Source organism: Lissotriton helveticus, chromosome 5_1 (assembly GCF_964261635.1).
Source record: "Lissotriton helveticus chromosome 5_1, aLisHel1.1, whole genome shotgun sequence".
In the NCBI taxonomy this organism is placed as follows: Eukaryota; Metazoa; Chordata; class Amphibia; order Caudata; family Salamandridae; genus Lissotriton; species Lissotriton helveticus.
In genome coordinates, this window is record NC_136065.1 from 1,006,441,833 (window position 1) to 1,006,449,769 (window position 7,937).

The 7,937-nt window shown below is 40.3% G+C and overlaps 1 pseudogene; it reads left to right on the plus strand.

Annotated features, from left to right (window-relative positions):
* The first annotated feature begins 6,476 nt into the window (after positions 1-6,476).
* On the plus strand, positions 6,477-6,953 carry LOC144752582 (ATP synthase F(0) complex subunit C2, mitochondrial pseudogene; annotated as a pseudogene).
* Positions 6,954-7,937: the final 984 nt, after the last annotated feature.

The following is a 7,937-nucleotide window of genomic DNA, read 5'->3' on the forward strand; positions in this document are numbered from 1 at the left end:
TTCACGTGATGGCAGACAGTGAGGGACGGTGTTCAACTCATTTTAAACTCGATTTAGATGATTTGCAATGTTTGGGGCCTGCTGGGTGATCATTTTACCTTAATGGGATTGGCCCTGTTACACTTTTTGAGGTTTATTTGCATGGTCCACTCCTTTTTTTCTGGTTCTTCAGAGACCAGACCATTCAGTTTGGTTAACAAACACAAATCCACACAAAATACTCAAATTCTATTTTAATTCTTGTTCATCAACAGCAGTGCACTACCCGCCTATCTCTGTCATTTATGTCAGGATGATGTTACACTGAGTCATTACCCGGAGTCAGGAGAATGGAAGTACTCAGGGCGGGCCCACCTTAACAGCCAGAAGAAGGAAGGTATTGACTTCAAAGGGAAACCAAAATGATCATGATTTTAAGAGGCCTACTCAACTATGAGGACTGGAGAGAGGTGCATTGATTTGGGAAATTCTGAGTAGCGTGTGCTGACTCAAATGTCAACCTCCTCTATTATATGGTTGTGTTCGTGGGGGCTGCAACTGAAGACCAACATGAGATGTCAAATCATCACATGATGGATGCACTTTGGTAAATGTTTTGAGAGTTGAGAGATTGATCAGCCAGGTACATGCAGCTACTTGTCTGGGATTGGATATAAAATTGCTCTCACTTCTCAGTTAATCACACATGAGTCATAAGGAATGATTGTAGCAGTTTATGCTCTTGCTCTGGCTCTTGGTCCACCCCTAACCAAGCTTACCTTCTGCCCTTCTCCTTGACTCTACTATATGTCTTCTGTTTTACAATCCACTGGCCTTCTCTTCTCCTGCAGAAAACATGAAAGCCCTTTAACATTCCTGCTTACCATAATGAACCACTTCAGCCAGGCACCCAAGATTGACGGACAATTGAGAAGAATGCAGATGCACCACCCGATTTGGCAATACATTATCATTTTTCTTTTTATAATAATTGTTTTACAAAGTATGTGGGTACACTTTACAATTCCAAATTTCTAGTTTTTTAAACCAAGATGACAGAACATTTAGATTTATAAAAATAATAACTTGGGTCTCTGGGGCTGAAGGACTTTTTGCAAAGCATTTAAATGATCTGTGTCATACTCATTCTTCCATTTCCTTCCACAACAGATTAATGCTGGTGTGCTGCTCATCGCCCAGATAAATATTGTCCTTGTGTAGTGTTTGCCTTTGTCACACCCCTAAATCCCCTTTCCCATCCATTGTTCAAACCTCTAAACCTCTTACCCCAGGCTGTGTGATTTATTGAGGTATGACTTGATTTACACCATAATGGACCACACACTTGGTGGGGCGGATGTTGTGAAAGTGACACCAACTCACTGCAGGACCTTCTATTACCCAAGCAATAGCCCACATTGGCACCATTTACCCACCCATGCATAAAGTGATCGATATCTTAGATATGAAGAACATCATTCATCAGCATCATCATTCAGGCCTTGTGTTGTATAAATGCTTGACCATGTCCACTCCAGAGTCTTAGTTCACTTTTCATGACTTGTGAATTTCGTAACTGTAGTTTTTTTTAAATACTAGCTCCCCATTGCCCAGGGGGAGTTACTATTGGTTTATTTTGCTATATTACAGGTATTCTATGTTTTGTCATGTAGCAGTCTATATAACTAGATAACCCACTAACTATGTGCTTTGCTTTCACTTCAGTTGCCTGTGATGGATAATCCTTTCGATTAATCCTACAGTTGGAGCTCACCTAGGTGGGAGTAGGATATCTCTTGTGATGCCTTCCCTGTTATAGTTTCATCTATATTTAGGTAAGAGAACTATGGAGTGAAGTGAACTAGTTTAGTTAGTAAGTAAGCAGCAAACCTCTACGTCAGATAAGGAATTACTTATCTAGGTTGTTGTAGGCAATATAGATCATGGCAGCATTCCCCCTAAGGATCCAGATAGTTACAGAGGTTAGTAAGCCAAGGGTATATAACTTACTATAACTAGCCGGTATACACTTTGATAGACAAAATAAAAAAACAGGCTGTGCAAAAAAGGCAACAGTGCAACATAGAAAGGAAACATTAAAAAAACTGTTTTATGCATAAAGTATGATAAAACAATATGTTTTCCTTTATTTATCCAGCGAAGACAAAAACACCCTATCTACCCACAACAGGCTCACCCTCTCCCCAAACAAACCAATCCATCCCCAAAAAATGTCCAAAGAAGAAAAAGTCCCTAAAACTCAGTCTCAACTACCTTTCCACCCTCTCCACCCACAACAACCATCACTCCAACCAAAACAAAAAATTTAAAAAGGGCTCAGTAGAGGGTATCATCACTTCGGATCGCAAATTGGTCCAGACTCTGCTCAATACTCTCAAAATGGGTCTCAAAACTGCCCTCTAAACAGTCAATCCACTGCAGTAGGAGCCACTGGAATACCCTGACTAAATGGGAGGGGTCACCGGCAGCACTGGCAGACATTAGCTAGTGACACCTCCAGCAATTTATTGGCTGAGAGGTTGGAGGCTGCCGCTGTCTTGCCGAACTGGGGCCGCCAGCCACCGGTATTTTGACTGGTTGGTATCCAACCTCAGCCGATACAGCCGGGCCACTATTTCCTGCCTAGTCAGTGGTGGACGAGCAGAGTAGCTATATCAAGAGGAAAACAAAAAGAAAAAGACAAATTGTAAGCAATGCTCTAAGTAAACATCTGTTTAAAATTAAATAGTGGATGGCACAGTAGCAGTACATATGTTGTGTGCAAAAATACAAATAAATCACCTCTCATTAATGAGTAAGGCATTATGCACTATGGAGTACAAGTTGCTGTGCTAAACTAATGAAGGCATGCTAGCCATCACGTTTGGCACGTTGCTACTCTCTGCAGTCTGCAGCTGGGGCAGCTGTAGTGGGCAATTATCTTACTTTAATTCCAATGGTCCTGCACTTCTGCAATTGCCTTTCACATACTACCCTCCAAAGCAGCAAATGAATAATAAATCAGAAACTATGCCATACACGTCATGTATAAAACATAGATAGCCAGTATGCCATACATAGATAGTGGAGAAAACAATGCACTGCACTATAGGGAAATGAACAGGATTTAGAGATTGTATTTGGGGCATTTCTTACAGAGTATCCCATATGCCAAACTTGAAATCAGCACTTAGTCCCACTTTACACGCGGGCCTTGCCTTCCACCACAAATTATTTTCAACAAATTAATTCCCTAGGTTGTAAGGAAAGGAAACTTGACTTACTTTACTTTACTGCAGGGTAAGACAGAGCTTTAGGTATAGAATAGCAGGGATTCCCTGATCATGGTCATGTGACTAAGCTCTGGCTTATTAAGTCACTGTAGCTGACTAAAGTCAAAAGAAAACATTTGAACAAGCATACATCTGTTATGGAAAACCATGAAATATATTTATAAATCACTTCACATGGCCATAAAAATGTGGCACATGCCAAGAATGGATTTTTCAATTGTTTGGTAGGTTGGTATGGAAGCACTTAGGAAAGAATAAAGGAGTGAAGTACTAAGTACTAAGAGGTGACTGAGTGGGTGAAGGAAAACACACCTTGTGAGTTCGGTTTGCAATGCAAACTTTGAAAATGCCACATTAACTGAAGTAGGCGCACATTGCACACCCAACACTGCAGTCTTGAATTAAACCATACTGCACTTAGGTCATGGGTGGCAAAATGTCATGGGCAGGGAGGAGGGTGAGGAATGATGATAGGTGGGATACATATCTGCCTCTCTTAACAAATACAGTGAGTCAATGGAGTGGACAATAAAATAACGCCCACTGTGAACCGTAGCTTTGATAATCATAAAACCCAGTACGCGAAGTAGGTGAGCAGCATGCCCCTCTTCAGAAGCACTCTCTTGTTTTTCCTTCCAAGCAACTATTCATTCATCCTTTCATTGTTCTATATTCACCCATAACCACCATGATTAATCTTTACTTTCTCTCATCCAGTCTTTCACCAACATTTTCAATCCATATCCATCCATTCAGTATCCATCCTTTCTTTCAACCATCCGTTGTTTTATCCAATACCCACCCATGCATCTTTTCACCCACCCATGCATCCTTTTACTCATATACCATTTCATTCGTCCTTTCTTTTAACCTTCCATTCTTTCCCGTTTCCACAAAGCCCTTATTTTTAGCGTACATTAAGTGAGCTTTTGCAGAGTTACAAATAGAAGAGGTCATAAGAACTCAACCACTGCTGTAGCTGCTAAAGCAGGGGGTTGATGATCACAAGTCACGATGAGCTTGCAGCTAGTGAGTATAGTTGTAATTGTCAATAAGCAAGCAATGTGACTTACCACCACCCGCCCCTGCCGCTGCTTGTCCTCCTCTAACCAACTCATCTCCTGCAGTGGAACAGGTGCCATCTCTGGTGGTCTGTCCATCCAGCTACATCTACCCTTAATTTCTTTGATAAAAAAATACAACTGCAAAACATTACTGCAGTTCAGCTAGCAGTTTCTGCCACCAAAAATGTAACTTTGGCATTTTGTTAGTTGACAATGTTAGAAAAGCCGACTATTCAAGCCAACCTAAAAAAAAATCATAATGGAAGGGCAAGGCTCTAGCGGTGAGTCATTGAGGCTCAATGAAGGGGTAGAATAATGGTTAATAAAAACATGTGGTGTTTGTTGGCAAATTCAATGGAACCTTACACTTTCCAGCCATGCTGCACTGTCATGGCAATTGCTGGTATACTGTATAAATTAATTACACAGGATAACACTGGTGGGAGTGGAAGTTAGTCCATGACCATGGCCACTCTCTTGTTAACTGTTAGAGCATGAGCAAGAAAAAGAAAGCCTTCTCAACAAATATGTGCATGGAATATTATTTACAATACTAGCTAACTTGGGCCTGCAGTCTTCACAGTAGACAGTAGAGTACCAAAAATCTGTTCTTAGCCTTACAGTGCCACAAGATATATATGGGAGAGGGAAAGATTACTAACAACGCAGACAAAAACTGCAGGATAGTACAGACTGGAGAAATCCAGCTACATAAAAAACATGAAATATGGGGAAAAAGGATAAGGCAGGAATAAGAAGAATTAAACAAAAAATGGATAAGGGGGTTGAAAAAAACAGGAGACAGTATGAAAAAAAAACCAAGGCAACATTAGGTTTAGTAGTTGTGTGTAAACTTTATTCGATTAATATCCATAAACATCAGTGCAAATAAAATGCCTTAAAGGCACTTCATAAATAAACATGCAAAGAAAGTGCTTTAGGCATATGTAGCAGCAAAGAATGTCACAGATCAAAATGCTTAAAAAACATGCATTATGGACTAAAAAATATTTGATCATTGAGTTAAAACCAGAGCTAATAACTCAATAAAAATACACTAAAACCCAATCAGTTGCCACTCAATACACATAATAAATGCATCCTTTCCCAAGTAACTCTGAAAGGAGACATAGAACGCTATAATATATATTTTTTCCTTAGAATTTTGCGAAGTTTAGCATAGGTGGCAATATATCTATAAACTGTACAACATACTTTACATTTCATAGGTGTACTGTAAAGGCTAAAAAAAAAATAAAAGATGTAATTCTGACTGAGCTGTATGTGAATCACATAGACATGTTTCCAAGTCTCTTTCGCAATGGACGGATGCCGTATAGGATACCAGAAAATACGCCATGTTGAGACAAAACCATATAAAATAAAACGTTTTTGCAGTAGGGATGAACAGTAGTAAAGGTTCTATAACACTAGTCGTCACTAACATGGCATGCATTCCTACTTAATTTTTTCCACATTCCCTCTCTTCTCTCACCCTTTGCATCTGATTGAGGAATGATTTTTTAATGGATAGTTTCATCCCCCTTGTAATATACTGTGGGCTATCAAAAAGGTCTTGATGGCCAAATATAGTCAATTGATCTTTAACATACTGCAATCACTGGAGTTTACAGGCCTTGTCAAGGGCCAAAGAGTCCTTAATCACATCTCTATTCAGTGCATCGTTAGGGGAATACCAAGTGGACAACCATATCATAATTGGTGCCACAGCAAACAGAGTCAGTGAGATAGCTACACCCTAATTCTTCATGACAAATAAAAGCAGGTGCACAACCCGGCAGATGTAATAACCTACGAAGAGAAATATTTTTAGAAACTTGTAATAATACTGGGTCTTGCCATTCCCATATGCCAGCTCCCATAAGTAGCAACCATAATACATCTGACCTTATATATGCTTTAAAACACATCCAGAGGGGATGACCCCCCCTTCTTAATAAACTTAAAAAGATATTTTGATCAAGTTGAGTGCAATTAACTCTAAAAAGGTGTTTCCACTTACATTTATTATCAAAAGGAAGCCCAAGACTTGCAAAGCTATTTACTGTTTGGGCAGCAGGCCCGAGCCAGAATGTCCAAACACCAGTTTACTTGTTTGAGAGTTACTGCTTGTATAAGAATGGTTATAAGGAGTGTACGACCAGTGAGGCGTGCCCGCTCCAGAGATGCTGCTTGTGTACCTACCTCGTGTGCCAAGTTTGTGTCTTCTCCCTCGTTGGTGAGAAATGGCTCCAGGCTGCTTTCTCAACCACTCCCAGCTTCTGTGCCAAACCAAACGGAAGCCAACACAGAGCAGACTCTCTTTGTGCTTCCAGTCCAGAATGTATTGTCTAAAGTCGCTCGCCGAGGGTTTCAGACCAGTGCTGTTTCAAGAGATATTGACACTGCAGCCAAACTCATTGGCGCTGGTGCTGCCACGTTAGGAGTGGCTGCATCTGGTGCCAGCATTGGCACAGTGTTTGGGAGTCTCATCATTGGATATGCCAGAAACCCATCCCTAAAACAACAGCGTATGCCTGCCTGGTCTTTGTTCTCTCCGAAGCCATTGGGTCTCTTCTTTTTGATGGTCACCTTCTTCTTCCTGTTTGCTATGTGATGAGTGTTAACAGCCCTGTCCTATTTTTACATAAATGTTCAGGTGTCTGTGACTTCAATCTCTCCTCCCATTACCCCATGTGCACTTGTAATTCCTCACTATTTACTCTCCTTTTTAGCTGCTGTGTTCAGGGTATGGCCTGAGGGAAGGTGAATTAAAAGTAGTATAAAATAGTGGGCCAAGGTAAAAGTTAGGGAAATAATAATAATAATAATAATAATATTAAATAATAGGACTTACTGGGGTTAGCAGAGCCGTTGGCAGTGGTGTTGGTGGTCGACGCCTCCTCACCAGCTCCTCCCAGACCAGCCTCCATACTACCCATCTTCTTGCCCATGAGTGCTAATGTAAGAAATAAAATAGATTTAAAAAAATAGATTAGTGTTACAGTTAAGTTCCACAACATTATTATGACAGGCAAACGCACTAATATTGTACGTTTCTAAATCAGATCGCCTATAGTGCTACTATCAATACTTTCAACTATCATTGAGTTGGCCATACTGTTCCTAAAACCCTATTCCAAATTTTTACTAATGCATTGCAATGAATGATCTTTGATTCTATTCTCATTTCTCAGCTCTCTTGATGGACCAATTCAGCCTCCCTTTTTTGCAAAACTGAGATGCATACTATACATCACTGTGACATTGCTTGGGACTGTACAAGCCACATACAGAAAGCCACAGAGGACACTAACTCACTGATATCACCAATTCACTATAGTGGTAGGAGGACAGAGGATTCTGCAATGGCTTCTTAAATAATATCAGCACAGGCTAGCACCGATGAGTACAATTAGGTAGCGCTGAGCACCTGCTTAGCTCAAACTGGATCACATAATATTCTTAATGTAAATTAAACTTAATTTACCTTTATTAGTGGGAGCAGCATGCTATTCGGAAAAAGATTTTTAGCATTGTAGAACACAGACACACCAGATTTTTACTCACCAAGCCTCACAATCTTGACATCTAGCAGGTT